Source organism: Callithrix jacchus, chromosome 14 (genome assembly GCF_049354715.1).
Source record: "Callithrix jacchus isolate 240 chromosome 14, calJac240_pri, whole genome shotgun sequence".
Classification (NCBI taxonomy): domain Eukaryota; kingdom Metazoa; phylum Chordata; class Mammalia; order Primates; family Cebidae; genus Callithrix; species Callithrix jacchus.
This window is the reverse complement of record NC_133515.1, coordinates 55326748-55349607: the sequence shown is the minus strand read 5'-3', so window position 1 is coordinate 55349607 and position 22860 is coordinate 55326748. Positions and strand designations below refer to the sequence as shown.

Genomic DNA, 22860 nt, shown 5'->3' with positions numbered 1-22860 from the left:
GTTTATCTTCAGATGAAATCCAGCCATAGGGTTCAGGTGGAGGGCATTGAAGTGTTATGAGAAAGCAGTGGTATAGAAATCTCTCATTGCACCAGCAGCAGACTTTTTCACATATACAGAGATAGAACATTGCAATTCTCCACCCCACCCTGCATTCTTGTGGGATTTAAGAAATCCCTGCTCTCACTTAGTACAAGACCTGGTGTAGTTCATGCTGGTGCCAAATTGGTCACAAGGGGGCACCGAAGTGCCACAAATTTTGCCCTGGGACCTTTCTACACATGCAAATTTCCAGCAGCAGAGGCCAGAGAACTGTGGCCCTTCAAATGCATTCTTCCCAAGCTTGCTTGGCAGAGGCATCACCATGGTGGTTGGAATCATAAAACATCGCCCACAGTTTGTGTCTGCCCAAGTGTCCATCTTGGGACCAGTTTGAAAGTATTCCACCATGGTGGTTGAAGCACCACATTAAACTTATTCCTCTAAAATATTTTTTTTTCTTTAACTAATTCAGTCCTGCATCATGTTACTTTTAAGGAAATTGTTACAAAAATCCATTTGACAGGATTCTCTTCATTAAATAAAATCGATAGTACACTTCCTAGCAATACATTTCAAGTACTGATGTCCTGAATATATTCTTAACAAGGAAATTATTATTTTCTTTTTTATCTGTTTGCCAAGGGAGACAGTCATTTGTTGATTTATTTCCTATACTTTGTCTTTACTCTTTACCTGAAATGTGAAGAATTGGCAGGATTCTTGCAGCAACGTGAAGAACAATGGGATAGTTTCATGGAGCAACAGTGAAGTTATATGTTAGTTTATCTCACTTAGGAGAAGATGGGGAATTTGACTTGATTTCAAATTTTCTCTGTCTGGGCAGGAGAGCTTGTATTTTATTAAATGCAGTCCATTCGTGGTGAAATATTCTTTTTATTTTTCAAGATAGATTGCTGATTTACTTTAGAATGGTGGGAAAATAAGTCTGTACCTGCTGAGTGCTGAAGAGAAGTGTTTATTTGCTTTATTGATTTGATCCATTTTTGTGAGATGTTTTCTATTTATTTTTCATTTGGCTACAAAACTTACCCACAAATGGTCCTGGTTGTTGTACTGCTTCAGCATTCCAGAGAATAGCTCCAAAAAGAAGAGTTTGGAATTTGAGAATAATTCTTTTGTTGGAGAAGCCTTTCTTGTAAAAAAGCTCTATTTCAGATGTGGACAGGCTTGTAGCGGCAATCTCTAAATTTCCAGAGATCTTGATTGGTTAAGTTTCTTACGGTTCCAGGGTATGAACAAAATAAGTTTTGGCTTCCCAGCTAGGACCCTCAGCCCATTGTTAATTGGGAAGCATGATCGATCACAGGTACTACATAAATCCAAAAAAATATTAAACTTTCAAAAATGGTCCTTCTGGCCTTGAATTCTTTATTTTGTCTCCGAGGATGAAAGCACCCTCCTTAAAAAAAATGATGATACTGCTTCCAGTTGAAAACTTCTTCATTTACTGAAAGCTAGACTTTTAAAAGACCATTTCTTTATGATGAGCAAGAATGCCTCATCTGTAGTTTTCAGTGGAAAGGTATAATGCACATACTATGTATATAAAATTTCACTCACCAAATTTTACATACAAGATGTAAAATGTGAGTACATTTATATGTAGCAACTGAAGGCATTTTGGATTAAATAGGTTATTTTGTAGGGATTGAGATTCTAGGTGACTTTAAATAAATTTGATTCTGTTAATTTTAGAACATTATTTATGAGAAAAAAAAGTATTGGGTACGTTTTTAAAATGATGACTCCTTTATGAGATTGGGACTAATTATCTTGATATTTTCTGACTGAGTTAAAAATTTTGAATGTTGGCTCTCTTTCAAGTAATATCTGATTCCATTAGAGGTGACCATTTCTACTTTCTTAACAGGGGAAATCAGACCAAGATTTTTACTTCTAGACTAGAAAGATAAACATAAATTTTGTTGCAATTAAAATTATATATACCATCCATCCAATTTTGACTGAATAGGCTCAGGGTTCATTGATATCTTTTATTTCTTCAATAATGAGGTAGAGGAAATCAACTTAACAAATTCCTAACTATACTCAACTGTTCAAGAAATAATATATAATAAGCTTTAATTAATGGAATGACCTCTTGCAATGAAGTATATATTTTTTAAAATTCTTATGTTTCAAGATTAAAAAGCTTACACACACACACATATGAAAAAATAGTTTTTTTTTAATAAAGGAGAAAACAGGTTTGTTGTACAATTAGTTCATATACATATGAGGTCAGTTAACTCTGTTCAGCTTTTAGTCATGCATAGAAGGATAGCTAAAGATAGCAGATTCAACCCACTTCATTTCCTATGTGCGCCTAAAGGCACTGATGCTGAGTTTTGGCAGAGAAAATAAATTCAAATATAAGAGGATGTAGGCATGTTGATTTCCAGACCAGAGAAAGAAGTTAAAGAAGTAACTTTGTTTTGGATAGAGGTGGGTGGGAAGGACGCTCTCTTTGAAGCAATGTTGGGAGCTTAAATGATTTTCTAGGAGCCTTTCCAAATTTAATTATTTTTGTGCTCAGTATTTCAAATTTCAAATAATTACAGTTATCTAAATTTCAATACAGGCATATGGGTTACCCATTTCCTGCGACTTATAACTGTACTTGTTTAGGGGAAGGAAGGTTCAAAGGTGGGGTTCATTTTCGTGGTGGTTGTGGTTGTTTCCATTGTGTACTTTTCCAGGCAGTTTTTGTGAAAGCAGCACAGGAAACTTTGCTTGTCATTGGCCAAAAAGCGATACTTAAAGGTGAGCTTTTGAGTGGTGGAGTAGGAAGTGGCGAAATAAATATGTAAGAAAGTAATCTTGGAACAAAAGCTTTGCCAATTCGTTCATTCTTGGATTGTTTTAAAAAAAGATAATAAAGATTTGATAATCCTGGATTCCCAGAGCAATGCATTTCCACTTCCATCACTGTGTTTCATCCTGAAGAGCAATTTATCCATCTGCATTAGGTTTCTTATTTATATTCACATATGGTTAGGTATTTCTTTACATTCAACTACCTCTTATTATATACGGAAAAGGTAATATGCTTTTCCAGTCTTGCAGCATTGGTGCTGGTTTGGGACATCCCCATATATTAAAAACATGCAGCTGGTGTAGGATGTTCCCCCGTTAATTTAATTTCTCCTAACAGAGTTTATCGTGGGTGCTATTATCGGGTCATGCTTGCTTCTATTTGTGGTTTCTCTCTCTCAAAGAGATTTTAAAAAAACAGGTGAAGAAATCTTTCTGAAACAAAAAAATTTCTATGGTGTTATAAGCATTTCTTTCAAATTAATGTTTACTTAGATACCTAAAATGTTATCACCTAGAGTTTTTTTAATGCAGATAACTCAACTTGACTTCTAGTTTTTTCTTGTTTAAAAATTCTGTTGTTGTTGTTTTTTTTAAAATGATAACTCGTATTAATGGGAGAATACTGAACCCTACTTTCCCAAATATGTAGATGAAAAGGGAAATTAATGATTGACTGAGCTTTTCACTTTTATCCAGTTGTCTTGGCTTTTTCTCTACTTAGCCTGAGTGTGTAAGAGTGTCTGTGTGTGTGCGTGCATGTGTGTGTGTGTCTACAGGCATGTGTTGTAACCCTCCAGTCCCAGGTAGAAATTGGTGGGATCAGTTCTGGAATGGTGATAGGATCTGGCAGCATAAAGTGGTGTGGGTGGGTGTTGCTTCAGCCAGTCACCAAAATGTTCAGATATCCTTGCAGGTACAGGTGTGCTGGGATAGACTGCAGTACTATAATTGAGATGGCACCTGCCAACAAATTCCAGTGCAAACAAAAGGAATGACTGCTCTTCAGGGACTGCAACTGTGGTCTCACAGCAGATCTGACATTGTTCTATGCCCTGTGGTAAAGGGACAATTTATGTGTGGTTTCAAGAAATTATTATTCACATTTCTTCAAAATAACTCTGCTGCGTAGTATTTCTGGGGACATTCCTATTCAACTGCAACAGTGACTGCCTTTAAAGTGGTGAGGAAAAAGTGATATTCATGCATAGAAGTTAGGAAAGCAAAGGTAATTTGGGACTGTGGTATATATGTGTAATTAAAATTCATCTCTTATATGGTGAGCGATATCTAATTTCAGGTAGATTTTGTCAACCAGAATCAGCAATATCTTTCAGTCTGCAGTTTTCTGTTACACAGACATATTCTCTATTAAATACATTTTTTCTCTTAAAACTGTGAATATTATCTGATAACTGTGTATGAGTGACATACTCCAAATCCCATCTGCTGATCTACCTTTCAAATGTTCCAGTGTCCTCCTTGTTTCCCATTTTTTACTGTTAAGGCCCTCCACAGAACATTACTGTCCCAGCAGACCTTTTATCCAAGGACTGTTGATCACAACCCAAGAGCTGTCATCCTATTTGCATTCTGTGGATGCATCATTATTCACAACATTTGATGTCCATAAAAACACATTAAAACTATTTCCTTGAGCAAAAATAATCAGCTCTCTGCTGTACATATCATTTGTATACTCAAATTGTAAAATGTAAATTGATATATAAGAAAATGGCCCATTAACTTTTTCATTAATGACAATAATACATTTTGTACAACAGCAGTAGGAGGATCTTGCCTCTGCTTTAGCAACCTGAAGGGTAAATGGGGCCCTCCTTCTTTTTCTTTTCTAATTTCATAAAAATGATGGCTATCATCAAGCAGAGATTCTGTTATGTATTTTATTTGCCTTAAAATACAGAACCTTTGATTTATTATAAAATTAAAACTACCCTGATATCCTCTGTGTTTTTTGTAAAGAAAGCCAAAAATAATTATTTACTATTTGATTATGCTCAAGAGGACAAGTTTTCACCATGGATAATATGTAATAATTATCTTAAAATGTTTATTGTATTTTCAGTACTTAATTATATGCTCCCATATTACATTTAAAGTATTACCAAAATCTTAAAGTATTAAAAAAGGATGTCTTCTATACCTAGATAACTGTCGTAAAATGCAAATCTGTGATCGATTTGAAAATACTGAATATAGCTTTTTGTTATGAGATGTGGATATTTTTATTAAATTTTATTATGATTCACTTTGATTACTTTTTGTTAGAATTTAGCATAAGCATGATTTTTATACAAGAGGATATTGAATTAATCAGCTGTATTTTTTTCAGGTATTAATAATGGTACAGGATTAACTCCTATACTCTCCACATGACCAGTTGTCAGACCACAGTATTTGATTAAAACATGGATTAATAATTTGTCTATCACTGATACATCATGCACTAAGAGATAAAGAGCATCTGATATTAACTGAGAAATAAAATCTGCCTTCAGTAAATTGCATAGAAAAATTACACAGTACATTTAAATTACCATTTGCTTAGCAACATGCCCTTGTAGCCATTCCAGTGGGGCTATAAAATGATCGATTTACTTTAATTTTCTACTGAATCCTGAAAAAAATGACTATCAGTAACCTATCCCTTCATCATAGCATGCTGATTCACTCTGTGTATTAAATTTACTGGCAAGGAGCAAGACGTTAACAAAAAGTAACAGATAATGTGAACATTTCATGCATAATCTGTAATATGAGATATGTATTAATAGGGAAATTATGATGCATTCAATTATTCTGAAATGCCTTCCAGAGATGTTTTGATTTGGCTGCGCTCGGATAGTAGCAGCACAGCGGGGAGCATCTCAAGTGATGAATAACCTAATCTCCTAATCTCAAAATGGGCAGTGTTCACCGTGAGCCCGGGAGAGGCTGGTGGAAGAAAGCACACTTTGCAGACAAGGCCACTAAGATGAATCCAACAAAAACAACAACCCAAACAACAAAATAACTAGCACCCCATCCTGCCAGCCTGATACCCTGACACCCAGCCTTTTAAAAATCAAGATTTGAAATGCACAGCTCTAAGGAATGTGTTTCGTTCCCTGTGATCACATAGGTCTAGATTCTAATCTGAGAGGTACCTTTCCATTCTTCTCAGCCAAACTTACAAGATAAAAGGCTATGAAAATGATTGCACTTTCCTCAGTGCTGTTAGGACTCTGGTATTTATGAGACATTATGTATGCACAAGAACCCTCACTAATTTGCCACGTTTCATGAACACCTGGAATAATCTTCCCCACGTATACTGGCTTTTTTTTTTTTTAGTTTTTTTTCCCCCTTAATTTCCAAAGAAAGCCTGCCCCAACAGGAAACTGTTCATTTTGTATCATAAGCCCCCATTCTGTAAAGCTGCTTGGGTGTAATTAAGTGGCTACATTTACTTCTTCACGTGGGGAACAATGGTCTGGCTCCTTAGAGAGGTCAAGCAGGATTTATTTTATTGTGTAGAGTCGGAGCAGGGGAGGAGGTTGTCAGATAGTAGCTGGTCATTCCTTTGCCATTTTTGTGGCCCTCTCTATGTAAGTGTAAGCCTCTATATTTTTCTGCAACCTCTGATTTGCTTTCCTTTTTTCTTGGGATCATTGCTACAAAACTATTAGGTAATCCTCTGTTGTAAGGAAAATAAGTCCCGAGGAAAATGTGCTTTGCATGTATGCCTTCCCCCACCCTCAAATTACTTGATTGCAGCAGGCTCACTTTTTGATTAATGCAATTTTGCATAAGGTAATATTACACGAGTGTATTACTTTTCAGTAATTATTCAATGGAGTTAATATGGCAGACTTCTTGAAGAAAAATTAGAACCGTGGCATCTCATTTCTCTAAATCCCCAGCACTGTTCAGTAGGGTAACAATAATAATTATGTATAAATAAATAAATTTCTTTTATCAATGTTCACTTGGGCTAGAAATAACGGGCAGCCTCTTCCCCAATCAGAACACTAACGGCTGTACTTTTTAATTAGCAATGTTCCGAGGGGCAGAAATGATTTTATGTGCAGTTTTGTTATGCTGCATTTTGGGAGAGTGACACAGTGATTTGTTATAACAAGGATCTTTGCAGTTTAATCATCCTGTGAAATTATGTGTGCTATTTTGCTTTTGCTTTCCCTTGCACCTTTGGGTTTGAGCCACTCCACAACGGAGGACAGGAAAGGCTTGTGGACTCCTTTTCCTAAAGCAATTTTCTCTCCTTTAGGTCTGATTTCACGTGAGCATCATTTTAAACTCCAGCAAGATGTGGTTCTATTTAAGTAGCCCTTGCTTACAGAGGTCCCATGGCTACTATTATATTTCCTTACCATGATACATACTTTGCAGTGCATTTTTCTCACTAATCATGGTTTAGCAAACAAGGAAGAAGAGGGCCCTGTTTTATGAAACTTTCTGATGAGTGATGTTCAGTTTATTTCAGTCTTTAGTATACTAGAATGTACAATTGCTCTGAAGATAAATAAAAGATTCAGCCGGGTGCCACTGGAGAGCAGAGCAGCATGTCTTTGGCATTGCTTGAGACTTATCTGATTTGGATTTGTATACCTCATGGGAAATGGCAAAATATTGGAACAGACGGCTTGATATTTCCGAAGAATATAGTGGGCTTTATTAGCACCAGTTTCGCTCCCTGACTGACGGCTTTTTCAAATTTTTTATCTTATTAATCCGTGCTACTGTATGTAAATGTTATTCCTCTCTGCATAAGGGAGGCAACCAGCGATTTGTAATAAATGCTTATGAGTGCCTGAGGCTGCACTTAAACTTTAAAACATCTATTATTAAGTTGCAAAAAAACACTGTAATGGCCAATAGTGACCTCATAGGAATTTTAAACTGTGGTCTGCTCTTCTGCATTAAAAACAAAAAAATTGCCTCAAGTTAGAATTATGAGCAATGCTATTTTAACAGCTGCATTTTGATTATTAAAGTGTGTTTTACAACTGAATTACAATGCTTTTATGGACTCTAGGTATAAGATTTAAAAAGGTCATTAAACATAGTCGGGGGGAGGGGGGGTTTGTCACAGTAGGTGTCATTGTATACAATGGACACTACGCAATCTATTTTATGTCACCGCACTTAGGATTTAAAATAGCATGCAGGAGCATTTAGCTTGTTTAACCATGTAGATTACTATAGACCTCTCAAGGATTTTGACAGTTTGCATTCTGAGATGACTACTTTCATTATTATTTTATTAATTTGACAAGAAGCCCTACAGATTTTCTGTGTATCACTGATCCATTTGTCCCAGAAATAATTAAAAATGCCAGCCTGGAGCAACAGACAACAGATACACTTCTGGCAAATCAATGTTCAAAAATGCATTGCTTGTACTGTAGCCAACTCTTTAGTCCTGAAACATTTCTACATTTTTGCCATCTGATCATATATGGGCTCGTTGACAATAGGTATTGACCCATGGTGTAGGTTTTCCAAATGTAGCACCTTTAAATTGATTTATCCATTATGTTATATGCTGCATACTATATGTAATGTTTACATCTCTTGCTGCACAAATACAGGGTAAAGTTGCTGAAATTTCCCAGGGCTGCCTCCGTCATATACGGCTCAGCAAGGAGGTAAATGTAAACTTCAGTTTGCCTTGCCTGTGCCCTGCCTGTTAGCTACTTATATGTAAATCTTTAGTTTTCTTTTCATTAATTTGGCATGGTGTTATGCCTGTGACTAGCTGGAGTCCATGCTATCTGTAGAACTGATTTCTGGTTGCCTGATTGTTGATGAGGACACAGGGATGGAGGTGTGATAAGGAGCATAGAATCCTCAAAATATTTGACAAAATGTCACAAAGGATTGTATTTGCATGTAGTACCCTGGGTAGGACATAAATGATTAGTGTGCAGTGCATCGCTGGCACTGCGTATCCGAGCTCATCCAGATAACATGTCTGCTGCACAGCTTTGAATATTGTATATGTACTTTGAACATATCTATGACTAGCAAAGCTGTCATTCTGTTGAAAAATGTAGCTGCACGAATGACAATACTGGTTTAATTTTTTTTAAAGAGGACATCTTCTAAATAATTATTATCATGCTAATAACATTTGTATTCTTTTGTGTATAATTAAGATCTGCCTGTCTAAGCATGAAATAGGGTTGAAATCGTGAATGAGTATGCTATCCTTAACCTATTTAGTAAATCAGTTTTAATTTGGCTTTCTTTAGGTTAAATCATAACAATAGACTGCTGTATACAAAAACCCACACTTCTTGGCTGTAAACAATCTTGGAAATATTTAATACTCAGGAAATCTTCCCGCAAAATTAAAGGAGCCCCTCTTGTGAACATTGTGTTGAATCAAAAATAATAATTCAATGATATAGAAGTAATTTATTTTCTAAAGTTAACATTAACTCTTTATTTCTCAGAACGATAAATACCCAAGCAACTTTACATTCTGACCTCTTGGCATTTTTTTCTTATGTAACAAAATAATTAAACTAAGACAATATTCCACCCACTTCTGAGAGGACAGGAGGCCGCAAACAGGATAAAACACAGTGAAACATAATAAGCCATTTATGGATAAAACGTAACAGGTTACGTAATTTAATGATCACAAACTGTTTTGGAATACATCAAGCCTTTTTGTTCCCTTAAAATAAGATAATCGGTTTTGGGCAGGATCTTTGTTTTTTTGCTGTTTGTTTGTTTGTTGTTTTTCTGGTGTAATTTCATGGCTAATACCTAGGCAGGCAATCATGCTAAAAAGAAACTATCTTTGTCATTTTGCAAGGGTTATTCTTTATTTTGAAGGTACTTATCGCTTCTATAACCTAGCATATTTACTCTTCCCTATCCCAACTGTAACCATTTGCATGCTGTGATTTATAGGGTTATTGTAAAACACCTCCATTTATCAATTATGAGAGAACACAGACTGCTCTGGAACAGTTTGAGCAGCATCCTTGGCAAGTGAAATGTCTAAGGGGGCGGGGGGCTGAGAAAGAAAGAAAAGAAGAGAAAATGGCAACAGGAGGAAAGTGGGAGTGCAAAGAACTCATTGATGTTTCTGCTTTTGTTTTTCTGCTGAGCTCTACTTGCCCTTCTTCCCACAGCTTTCCTGGTGTTGTACACACAGGCCTCTGCCATTTGATTTTCCCATCCATATTTTTGGTGCTCACCCTATTTTTCTATGAATCTGCATTTTGTTTCTCAGTCATCAGCAAATATGTTCTGGATGTCTATGCATGGAGGGCCTAGTGTTGTGCAGAGCCCCAAGAGAAATACAGAGGGAGAGAGGGTGGGACCTATTCTTACATCCTATCATGGGCAGAAAAAGTGTTTGCAAAAGCACCAATTCAAAATAAACAGAAAATACAATATGCAGTGAGCACTAAGTAAATGAAATCATATTTACAGAATGGTTTGTACTATATTGGTTTACAAGTCATCATTTCTTAATAAATGCTAGTCACTGATAACGATAATACATTGGTGATGATGATGACAATTTGATGCCAATAAGGACTGAAGCAGTTGTCACAGAGGAAGAGGTTAGAATGGAGCAAGGTTTTCTGCCAACTTAGGAGACCCTCAGTATTTGAAGGGTCTTTCACAGTGGAGGATACTTTGCTAGGTCTTCTCTGACACTAGCCTCACTCTCATTTCTCTGACTTTTGTTCTTTCTTTATGGAAATCCATACATTCTCATATACTACTTTGCCAATTGACTTTTTCATCTATCATTTCCCTCTTGAGTGTAAGCTTCATGAGTGCAGGGATCTTTGTTTTGTCATTGTTAACCCCAAACTCTTTGAGAGTATAAGGAACAGAGTAAGCACTTAATACCTATTTATTTAATGTCGAAATGAATGACTGAAAGCTTTTCTAATTTGCCTGCCTCCTCTCTTTGTTTTCTAATCTCATCATCTGAGTGTTCCTGTCTTGTACATACTTAGTGTCCATTGTGGGTCTGCTTTCTATAGTGAATCTTGTAGGCTGAGGATGGAAAAGAGAGAAAGATTTCCAGGCATGGCTGGGTCACCTGTGATGCCTGTGCAGCCTGACCTAAGGTAAATTTCTAGGAACAGCTAGAAAATTCAGTTATAGCCTCCTCATCTGTTTGCATATTGAACCCAGTTTTTCTGGGCAAGCTTTTCCTGAGAGCTCCTTACTCCAACAATTCCCTCAACCATACATAGAGGTTAAATGAAGATGCTTTGGAATCAGAGCTTTGGTACTTTTTCCTCTACCTTCATGCCAGATTAACCCTAAGCAAGTTCTTGGCCTCTCCAAGCTCCACTTTTCTGACTTATGGAACTCAGATATTTACCGGGCCGGTCGTGGTGGCTCAAGCCTGTAATCCCAGCACTTTGGGAGGCCGAGGCGGGTGGATCACGAGGTCAAGAAATGAGACCATCCAGGTCAACATGGTGAAACCCCGTCTCTACTAAAACTACAAAAAATAAGCTGGGCATAGTGGCGCGTGCCTGTAATCCCAGCTACTCAGGAGGCTGAGGCAGGAGAATTGCCTGAATCCAGGAGGCGGAGGTTGCGATGAGCCAAAATGGCGCCATTGCACTCCAGCCTGGGTAACAAGAGTGAAACTCCGTCTCAAAAAAAATAAAAATAAATAAAAATTAAAAAAGAAAATAAAATAAAGATATTTACCTTCTAGGTGGTTGTGAGGAATTAAATAAAATGCTGAATGAACTCTGCACAATAATGAGCATTGGTAGCCAATGAAATAATACTAGTAATAAACCCTATAGGTTTATGATCATTATTGTCCTTGTTATTTATTTTGGCAGCAATCTGGTGTGTTGTGTAAAATATTATCTAACGTTTTGTGATCTATGTTACACCTTGAGTTCTCTCTTCCATTAGTATCTAATTACATCTTCTTTATTTTCCCTCTATTTTCTCAGAGATTTATATTATCTCTAGATTTATTTGGGGAAAAAAAAGTTAAGGAACTGGTTTGGGAAAATATACTAAGATTCAAAACTATAATATTACTTTAGAATTTAGAAAATATCTTTTTTTCTCCTAGTCATGATTGTTAGTAGAAAGAGGAGTAAAGTTATGTCATTTGGATAAAAACAATGAAGAGAAGAAAGTAAAGGAAGCATAGTTGGAAGCCATTCACCATCTTGATTTTATTTTTAGCTTCCATACACTTGACTCAACCTGAGTATTTTTAAATGCTACCTGAATTTTTGTCCTCACATCTGTATTTCCTTGCAAGCAATTATTTGTCAAATAATGAATTAATTAGAGGGGTTGATATCTGTATCTATCTATCTATATCTAGATAGAGAATGAATATCTCCAAACTGGGAATTACTTTTCACAAGGAAATCTAAACATAAAAAGATAATTAATTTGAAAAAGAAAAGTGATATGGTAATGTTGCACTAAGCACATTAGAAAATTGCAGTAATAAAGATGCTGATACTATTATAAGATGAAATAGACAGTATAACAGAATTTAAGTATAGAAGTTAAGTAGTATAAATAATTTATACAATTAAAAGTATTGATTTCATGGAGAAAAGATAAATAAGTCAAAGAAATATATTAGAAATTTAACTATTTGGAGGGAAAAAGAATGAAGAATTCTGACTCACACAATATTTAAATATACATTTAGGGTCAATTAAAAAGTTAAAGGTAAAAAATAAATTTATAAGAAATATCTAAATGGAAGATAAGTTACTGCTTACAGACCTAAATGTTGGGAAAGCCATTTTAGCATTAAAGTAAAGAAAGGAGATATAGAAAAAATTCAGTTTGATGATGTGAAAATTAAATATTCGTGCGAAAAACTAAAAGGTAAAAAAACAACAACAGGTAAATATTTGAAGTATTTACAAAACATAAAGTGTTAGTCTTAATATAAAAAGGGATTCTTAAAAATCAGTAAGAGACAGATTCTGCTAGGAACATGTGTCCATAACTCAACGTTTTTCCTTTGTCTTCTTGGAAACCTTCAAAAAGCAACATGGAGAAAGGAAAGAAAAAACCTACACAATATTTTTGGTTGAACAAATATACGGGAATTAAAATGTTTGCAAGGACTGCAAATGAAAACCATTGGGCGTAAATGGAGAACAGGGTCCTGTAACACAAGGCTCTATAACTCTTTCATGCAAATATGCTTCCTGTAGTTAGGGACATACTCTGAGGGACAGTAGCTGGATTCCTTGTCTGCAAAGAGAGTTCAAAAACAGGATGAATGGGGAAGTGATAGAGCTCCCATCCCCAGAGGGAGGATTGGGCTCAGAGCAGGTTCAGAGGCAGGGTTGCCAGAAAAATTATGTGCACAAGTCGCATTGGCAGGACGGAGACTGGCTTTATCTGAGAAAAGATGCTTATGAAAATGAACTAACCTGGAACATACCTGACTCCTCCACACTTAGGAGAACTTCTTACAAACAACTCTTCTGGAAGACCTCAACTCATACAATACTACAAATACTAATACAAAAATGCAATACTTACACAGCACATATACAAAGATACCATTTTAAAAGGAGGAAAAGACCCTCATTCTTTATTAGCAAAAAAAACATTCACCGGAACAAGTTTGCTGGGACAGACGTAAATTGTGAACAATTGTGATGCCTTTAATTAATTTTTTAAAAAATCTCTTTACAAAAAAACCACAGTGCAGAAATGCAAATATACAGGAAGAAAATGATAAAGTAGCAGAAAGAGTGAAAAGTAAGCTGAATGAACTCAGAAAAGTAGAAGAAAAATATTGAACTACAGAAATGAAGGTGCAACAGGAAGCCGCACAAGTCCAAGAGACACTGCAGAGGTCATGGTCAAGGGCACAGAAGGTCAAAATAATGAGAATGAAATGAAATAGATGTAAAGAAAGATATAAAGAATTAGAGCAAAGATGGTAGAAACAGAAGTAATGAGGAGACATACTATATGTTTATTTAGATTCCTTATGGAAGAAAATACAGTATTAATGAAATAAAACAATTATTTAGAGAGAGAATTTAAGAACATTTTCTTGAAAGGGAAGAATTAGTCTACCTACTGAAGGAGCACCAGTGCCAGCAAAATTGACACATTTCAGTCAATATCAATATTAGGGCTTAAGAAGCCACACATACAAACAAAAAAGGAGTCATTTTTTAAGGTATTAAAAATCAGGTTGGCTTCATATTTCTCCCCAGCAATCTTCAATCCCCAAAGATAATACAATTAAATTTACCAGATACTTAAGAGAAAGAAAATATGAGTGAAGGATTTTATATCTAGTAATGCTATCCTTCTACCATGAAAACTCTAAACCAATTGTTTTGAATGCATGAATCAAAGTGTATTCTTCCAGTAAGCTCTTCTGGAAAAAATTACTAGAAAATTGACATTAATAAAACATGAGATAACTTGGGAAAATATAGCAAAAGGAGTAGCAGTGAACATTCCATATATTTAATAGAACTAAGACTAAACTTAATGTGGAAAGTATCATAACAGATCATATAAATGTTATATGCTAGTGACTCTCAAATTTTAAGGTACATTCAAATCACTCATGGAGCTTCTTAAAATGCACATCCTGAAAAATTAGGTCGGTGAGTTCGAGATTTTGTATTTCTTACAAGTTCCTAGCTAATGTTGATGCTGTGGGTCTGTGGACCTACTCTGAGTAGCAAGTATGTTATGGTAAAAACAATAGAACCAATAAAATTAGGAGAGAAAAGTGGATGGAAATTAAAAGAAGTATGATTATTCATTCGTCGTTATCTGTGAATTAATGAGTATTGTCTACTGCTGATAAATTAACTTGTTGAAGTATAAACATTTACTAGCACAGAGGTAAATATTAAGAAATATAATATTATTTACCAAAATCAAGTGGAGGAGGCATGGGAGAGGATGCCAAGGAAAAGAGACATGATACACTTTTTCATTGCTTGTAGTAGGAAACTATTAGATACAGCCTTCCAAATTAGAGGATTAAATATATGATATAAAGATATAACTACAAAGGTAATCATTAAAACAAAGTACAAACCCCATTTTTTTTTTTTTTTTTTTTTTTGTGATGGAGTCTTGCTCTGTCGCCAGACTGGAGTGCAGTGGTACGATCTTGGCTCACATTAACCTCCGCCTCCCCGGTTCAAGGAATTCCCCTGCCTCAACCTCCTGAGTAGCTGGTACTACAGGCATGCACCACATGCCCAGCTAACTTTTTATATTTTAGTAGAGATGGGGTTTCACCATGTTGGCCAGGATGGTCTCAATCTACTGACCTTGTACTCTTCCTGCCTCAGCCTCCCAAAGTGCTGGGATTATGGGCATGAGCCACCCATTCTTACATATAAAAATGTAAAAGAAAACAGACTACATAGTGAAAGAATTAAACAGTAACTAAAAAGAAACAAAATAATGATAGAACAAAGACCAAATTTATTTATCATAGCAATACTGCAAATTGTTTAAAATCCATTATTAAAACACTAATGATTTTAATTAGAATCACATAACATACCCACCCTTTATATCAGGGTTTCTCAACCTCAAAACTATTGACATTGAGGACTAGATAATTCTTTGAGTGGCTGGATACATTGGGGGCTGTCTTATTCATTGTAGGATGTTTAGCAACAACCCTAGGTTATTCCCACCAGGTGCCAGTAGCCCACCCCTCCCTAAGTTGTGACAACCAAAATGTTCCCAGACATTGCCAAGGGGAAGTAGGGGGACAAAATCATCTCCAATTGAGAATCACTGTTGTAATTAGGACATGCATATATCAAAATGATTTAGAAAAATTAAAAAGATAGATAAAGACATGCTATGCAAATATAGATAAGAAAAATAGATGGTAACATGGTATGAATATGAAACAAGAAAGAATTCAGGCCAAGACATTAAGTAAATAACAACAAGAAAAGCCCTTGGTAATGTTAAAAAATAAAATTTGCAATGAAGACATAATTGTTATAATTTTCCATGCACCAATAATATAGCATCAACATATAAAAGATATAGGATATGTAAATAAAAATAGATATGTAATACCTCTTATCATTGCTGATTAGATGAAGTAAAAAAAAGTAAGTACACAGAAAACTGAAATAATAATGTAGATTTTTTTTGTAGTATATTCGTTCTATTCTATAAAAATAGAGGGAAAACATTATTTTTTCGAGAACCATGAGCCCTTAGCCTGATCATGTCCTAAGCAACCAAGGAAGTCACAATTATCTCCAGATGTATAAATAGCAAACCAAACATTTTTTGATGACAAAGCAAAACTAAAATTATGAACAAAATTAGAAAATAAAATTATCTTCTAGAGGAAGATGAATCAAGTCTAGGTTTAAAGATGAAATATAATCCCAAATTTCAGAATAGGTGAAAAAAATGCTGTCTACAGGACAGTAATATTACAGCTGGTGGGATGCAGCTGAAATAATGTTCAAAGAAAATGCACGGCCTTACATTTTTTATAAATACATAGTAAAGACTACAAAAAGAAATTCTCTAATGCAAGAAGGGATAACCAAATAAATGTAAAAACTAAGAAGGAATTAGAAAAATTCATGAGTTAGAAAAATAGAGACAAAGAACATAAATGATATAACTAAGGTGTTAGCTAAATTATTCATGATAAAAAAGGCCAACTACAATACACAAAATAAGAAAGAAGATACTACTCAATGTTTTTGCTAATAAAAATTTTAAATATAGGTGAAATAATTTATTTGACTCTAAAGGAAACATAGTGTAAACAAGTATTTCTCCATAGAAGAAATAGAGAATACCTTGAATACATTGATACATGTACCTTCTTCCTCCCCTGCCACCAAATAAGACAACAAAGTTGTAACTTTTTTAGAAAAATGATACTATGAAATGGATGTTAAAAAAAAAACAAACCTAAGTTCTATGATTTTATAGGGTAATTACAAAGAAATCTTTAAAAAGTAGATAATTTTAATGCTGTTTAAACTATTTTAGCTCATAGATGAGGGAAAATGCCAAAATATTTTTAAGAAGTGAGCATAATACAGATTTTAAAACAGCAATAACATAGTTTGAATTTACATAAAAAGAAAATATTAGACCAGTGTGTCCATACCTGGCTTTACAGTAGATTCCCCAGAGACCCAGGCTGCATCTTCATAGATTCAGATGTAATTAGTTAGTGCATGATGAGTTCGAGTCAGTATTCATTTATTATTATTTTCATTTTATTTTGTTTGTTTTTAAAGCTCCCTATTGATTGTAATAAGCAGTTGGATTGGATAATCACTGTTTTAGATCATTGTCTCTCTAGAATATCAGCATAAAAATTCTAAGTAAATATTGGTATTTGGAATCCAGAAGCGTACTAAAAGAATACATCATATGACCAGGATGTTTCAACATTAAGATATCTAATAATATAATATTAGATATTGATGGATACCTAATATTTCATATTCATGTTCATGAATGGAAAAAAAATTATATAACCATTTTCATACTTAAAAGACATGCTGTGGAATTTAATATTCATTCTAAATTTAAAAAATTAAAAATCAACAAAATAATGTATCCATATCAAACCAAAGCCCAACATCATGTTTCCTGGGAAAACATTAGAAGCATTTCTATTCATGTTAGAACAAGAAAAGGATGTTCACCAGAAATGTATATTATTACAGGGTGAACTAGCCAACGCAAATAGACAAGAAAGCAATAAAAAGAATAAAAATCAGAAGTGAGAAGGTAAAAGTATTATCCTGTAAATGATATGATTAAATACTTTGAAAACCAAGAAAATCAGCTAAATTTACTGCAACAATAAAATCTCTCAGGTGTCAGGGTACTAAATTAATACACAGCTGTCAATAATTTTCTCATTTACAAACAAGTTAGAAGGCATAATGGGAGAAAATACCTGCTTTGCAATAACAACAGTAAGGAAAATTTAGAGGTGTGAGCTTAACAAGAAATGTGAGGCTTCAAGGAAGAAAATTTAAAAATATTTTCAAAGTCCAGAAAAAGTTGTATGAACAAATGGAAAGGCATAGCATGTTCCTGGATAGACTCAGCATCATTAAGATGCTAACCCTTCCCGAGTTTACTTATAAATTTAACATGATCCCGATAAAAATACCAAGTCTTTCTTTCCCCAAAACTAGACAAGTTGATTGTATAATTCATATGAAAATCAACAAGAATAGCCAAGAAATTTCTGAAAAAGAAGACCAATGAGGAGGAATTAGGCAGACATAGGAAAATGTGCATGGTATGCTATGATTTGTACAGAAAAAGGAGAAAAAATTTATAAATATACATAAAATATATATACAAAATATACATACACTGTACTGTATAGTGTGTGTGTGTGTGTGTGTGTGTGTGTGTGTGTGTGTTGTCCATGTACATTTGGCTTGCATATGCATACTGTTGTCCTCTAGCAACAGAAATAAGAAACAAAGAAGAATGGTAACCTATTCCAAATATGGCCATGAATCTAATTCTGGATAGAGGTAGAAAGCTGGGCCTTGACTGCATGATTTTTTTTTTTTGAGACGGAGTTTTGCTCTTGTTACCCAGGCTGGAGTGCAATGGCGCGATCTCGGCTCACCGCAACCTCCGCCTCCCGGGTTCAGGCAATTCTCCTGCCTCAGCCTCCCGAGTAGCTGGGATTACAGGCACGCGCCACCATGCCCAGCTAATTTTTTGTATTTTTAGTAGAGACGGGGTTTCACCATGTTGACCAGGATGGTCTCGACCTCCCGACCCCGTGATCCACCCGCCTCGGCCTCCCAAAGTGCTGGGATTACAGGCTTGAGCCACCGCACCCGGCCGATTGCATGATTTTTATACATTTGAGGTTTGAATCATGTGATTGTATTAATATATTCCAAAATAAATAAATAAATAAACAAAACACAAACCCATTTATAGAAAAGTGACCAAAGAACAGCAACTTGAAACAGAAATTTTGAACATCACAAATTAAGGAAAATAAATTAAAGCAATAATAATAATGATAGTGTGTTGATGTATACAGTATGTTGGCCACTGTCTCAAGCACTTTATAGGATTTGTGTAACTTAATCCTCAAGCATAACCCTGTGACTTATGTATGTGTCACATGTACCTAAACCTGTGATATAAATATAGATACGATTTTAGGAGATTTTTAATTCTCTGTTTCTTTTGATTCCCAGATGTCCTGAAATCACTATCTTTCTTTTTGTTTTCAGAGGAGAAGCCATGAGTATTTAGAAAGAGGGCTGGTGTTCTCGTCCATCTTGTCATTCAGTTGTACTCCATTATTTGCCTAAGTACTTCTGTGCTTTTCTATATCCCTTCATTTTGTGTGGTTTAAAAAGGTTTAATGGCTTTTTATTCGTTCATTGAGTAGGTTATCAAATTAATACAGAAGGATTGTTAAAAAATTGTTGGCATGTGACCAATTTTATTATTTTAAACTAGCACTACAGCCATGAATTGATTAACAGACATCTTTGGAAGCATCCACTATGTGTTAGATACTCTGCTAGGTACAGAGGGTGGTAGGCTTCACGAGGATGACTGAAAATACAGATCTGGATGCCACGAAGGTCAGGTTCATTGGTGGTTTTCTAAACTCATGGCATGTACATTTAAAGAAACCCACCCAACTTAATAAGAGCAATAGTTGAGATGACAAAATGAGGGTTGCTTAGCTGGGAGAGAGACTATTCCAAAATTCAAATAAATGATGATACATCAGAGGCAGCAAATCATAAAGCACATGAGAACTACTTAACAGTTTTCAACGACTTACTGGCTGGGTGACTTGGGGAAAATTAACTAATTAAACTAATCAGTCTATACTTTAGTGGCCTCATCAATAAAGTAGGATAATCATGGCACCTAACTCACTGGGTTATGGTGCAGATTAACAAATATAAAACTCTCGGGACTCTGCCAAGCACATGGTAAGTGCTCAATAAATGAAAGCTATTGTCGTTATTATAGTAAAATCCCAGCTCTCTCAAACAATTTTTGGAACTCAAGTGACTCCAGAGATACTCAATATAAGCAGAGAGATGATTTAGAAGATCAACCTTTCCCCACAATAATTAACAAATGTGATGGGGATAAACATAGCAGGAGGGGAAAGAAGAACAGAATAAAAGCATGAAAAGGTAATGGTTACAGCAGCTGTGGTGGTGACTAAAATCAACAGTGAGGTTAGTGATAACACAGAAGTGATACTGAGATGAAGATACCAAAAATGAGAGCTACACTACACTACCAGGGTAAGTAGAATCCACCCCACAGGAAACAGTCAGGGAAAGCTCAGGGCATCTCTAGTGTGTATATTTGTGGAAGGACTGGTAAAGAACTCTGTGCGCCTTTCTATTATGACCTCTCAAGGCTCTAGGTGTCATTATATGATGCCAAGCAATAATATTTCTATCTTATAATTTGTATAAAAATTATCACATCTAATTCTATCACATTAGCCATTACATATTATGGATTTTGATTTCCCTCTAGATAAAGGCAAAAGACAAAAAGATTATAACAGTTTGTGCAACATGTAAAAGATAAAATGATTGGTAGGCTGAGGCGGGTGGATCACAAGGTCAAGAGATCGAGACCATCCTAGTCAAAATGGTGAAACCCCATCTCTACTAAAAATACAAAAAAGTAGCTGGGCGTGGTGGCACGCGCCTGTAGTCCCAGCTACTCAGGAGGCTGAGGCAGGAGAATTGCCTGAACCCAGGAGGCGGAGGTTGCGGTGAGCTGAGAACGCACCATTGCACTCCAGCCTGGGTAACAAGAGCGAAACTCCATCTCAAAAAAAAAAAAAAAAAGATAAAATGAGTATCTTCATATGACAAAGAATGATTAGTCCGGGAATATTTTAGGGGACTTATTTGACTGCATTTGCCGCATTCCAGCTTTAAGACAGAGAGGTGGCCAGGTGCAGTGGCTCACCCCTGTACTCCTAGCACTTTCAGAGGCCAAGGTGAGTTGATCATCTGAGGTCAGGAGTTCGCGATCAGGCTGGCCAACATGGCAAAAACCTGTCACTACTAAAAATACAAAAATTAGCCAGGTGTGCTGGTGTGCACCTGTAGTCCCAGCTACTCAGGAGGCTGAGGCAGGAGAATTGCCTTTACCCCAGAGGCAGGGAGGTTGCAGTGAGCTGAGATCATGCCACTGCACTTCAGCCTAGGCGACAGAGTGAGACTTTGTATAAAAAAAAAAAAAGAGAGCGAGAAACAGGGAGGTACTTGATCTGAGGATGTTCAAGTCCCTGATATGAAATGGCATAGTATCGGCATACAATCTACACACGTCCTCCTATATACTTTAAATCACCTGCAGATTACTTATAATTTTTAGTACAATGCCTACACGTCATTTTATTCATGTGGACTTAACATAATACTTGGCTGGGGCAAATTTTAGTTTTGCTTATAGAACTTTGTAGACTGTCATGGAGAAACACAAGCCTGCCTTGTGGTACAAGAAGAGTGAGTGGTCAGTGTCATTACTTGTTCAGTATAAACATCCTACTAGGCAAATTGTATTATCCCTTTTAAAGAGATTAATACATTGGGTATTACTAGGTTTAGGTAAATCACTAAAATCACACAGTAACTTCAGATCAGACCGCGGACATATTTGACAACAAATCTCTTCCTTTTCACATGTTTGAACTCAGAAACTTTTAATGCATGAATTTGATAAAAATCCACTTGGATTATCAGAGTTCTTTATGTTTTTATCTAACATTGTTTATTACTCTCTTCCAGCTTTTTGAGCCAAAATGTAAAGTATTCTTGTCTTTATAAACTGACATAAATGTTTGCTACATATAGATATTTCATGAACACACACACACCAGACAGAAAACTCTCCTATCCCATGCCTTCTTCAGTTCCCTCCATGTATCTACTGCCTTCAGAACAAAAATTCTTAAATCAGTTTTCTCTAATTGTTCTACTTCCTTAACTACCACTCCTGCGTCAGTCTGCTCCAATTTCCCCAGTTCCCCAAAATTGTTCTTGTTATGGTCACAAATTCTCTTTATTTTTTGTAAGTTGAAAGGCCACTTGTAGTATTCCTTGAACTCTCTCAATAATTTGATTGTTAGCCACTTCTTCTTTCTTAAAATCTTCTTCCTTAAAATCAATGCCAACTTAGGTTTTGCTTTTCCTTTTACTTCCTTTTACCCGAGTCTTTCTCAGTCTCCTTTACAGGCACCTCCATTTTAGGTCTCCGTCTCTTCCTCCCTACCTGATCCTGCCCACTCCTGTGACTTGGCTGCTATGGTTCCAATTCATACTCCTTGCCTGGTCTCCAGGCCAATCTTTCCAACTGCTTAGTCACTATACCTTGCTAGCCTTCACATTTTCAAAATTGATTCCGATGTTTTTCCTACCTTCCTACCCTCCTACCCTCATACTCTAAGCCTGACACAATTCCTAATCTCCTTATGGTGAGGGTGAAAGACTGTGAAGCACAGCATTCAGGATGTATTTATTGAATGAATTCATGAAACATGGAAAGTAGAGAATTCCCTTGTTTTTCCTTTTTTTTTTTTTTTGAGATGGTATTTCGCTCTGTCACCCAGGTTGGAGTGCAGTGGCACAATCTTAGCTCACTGCAACTTCCGCTCCTGGGTTCAAGCCATTCTTCTGCCTCAGCCTCTGGAGTAGCTGGGGCTGTAGGTATCTGCCACCACATCTGGCTAATTTTTTTATTTTTAGTAGAGGCAGGGTTTCACCATGTTGTCCGGGCTGGTCTTAAATTCCTGACCTCTGTCGATCTGCCTGCCTCTGACTTGCAAAGTGCTGGGATTACAGGCACAAGCCACTGCACCTGGCTAAAATAGCATATAATCATTCCTCCTGTGACCTGCACAAAGCATGCTAGAATAACCGTTGCATAAAAGCC

At 35.8% G+C, this 22860-nt stretch overlaps 1 protein-coding gene across 1 annotated transcript in view; it reads left to right on the top strand.

Annotated features, from left to right (window-relative positions):
• The window catches only part of LOC144579163 (uncharacterized), a 422342-nt gene that overhangs the window by 333188 nt on the left and 66294 nt on the right, over positions 1-22860 (top strand). The window lies entirely within an intron of this gene.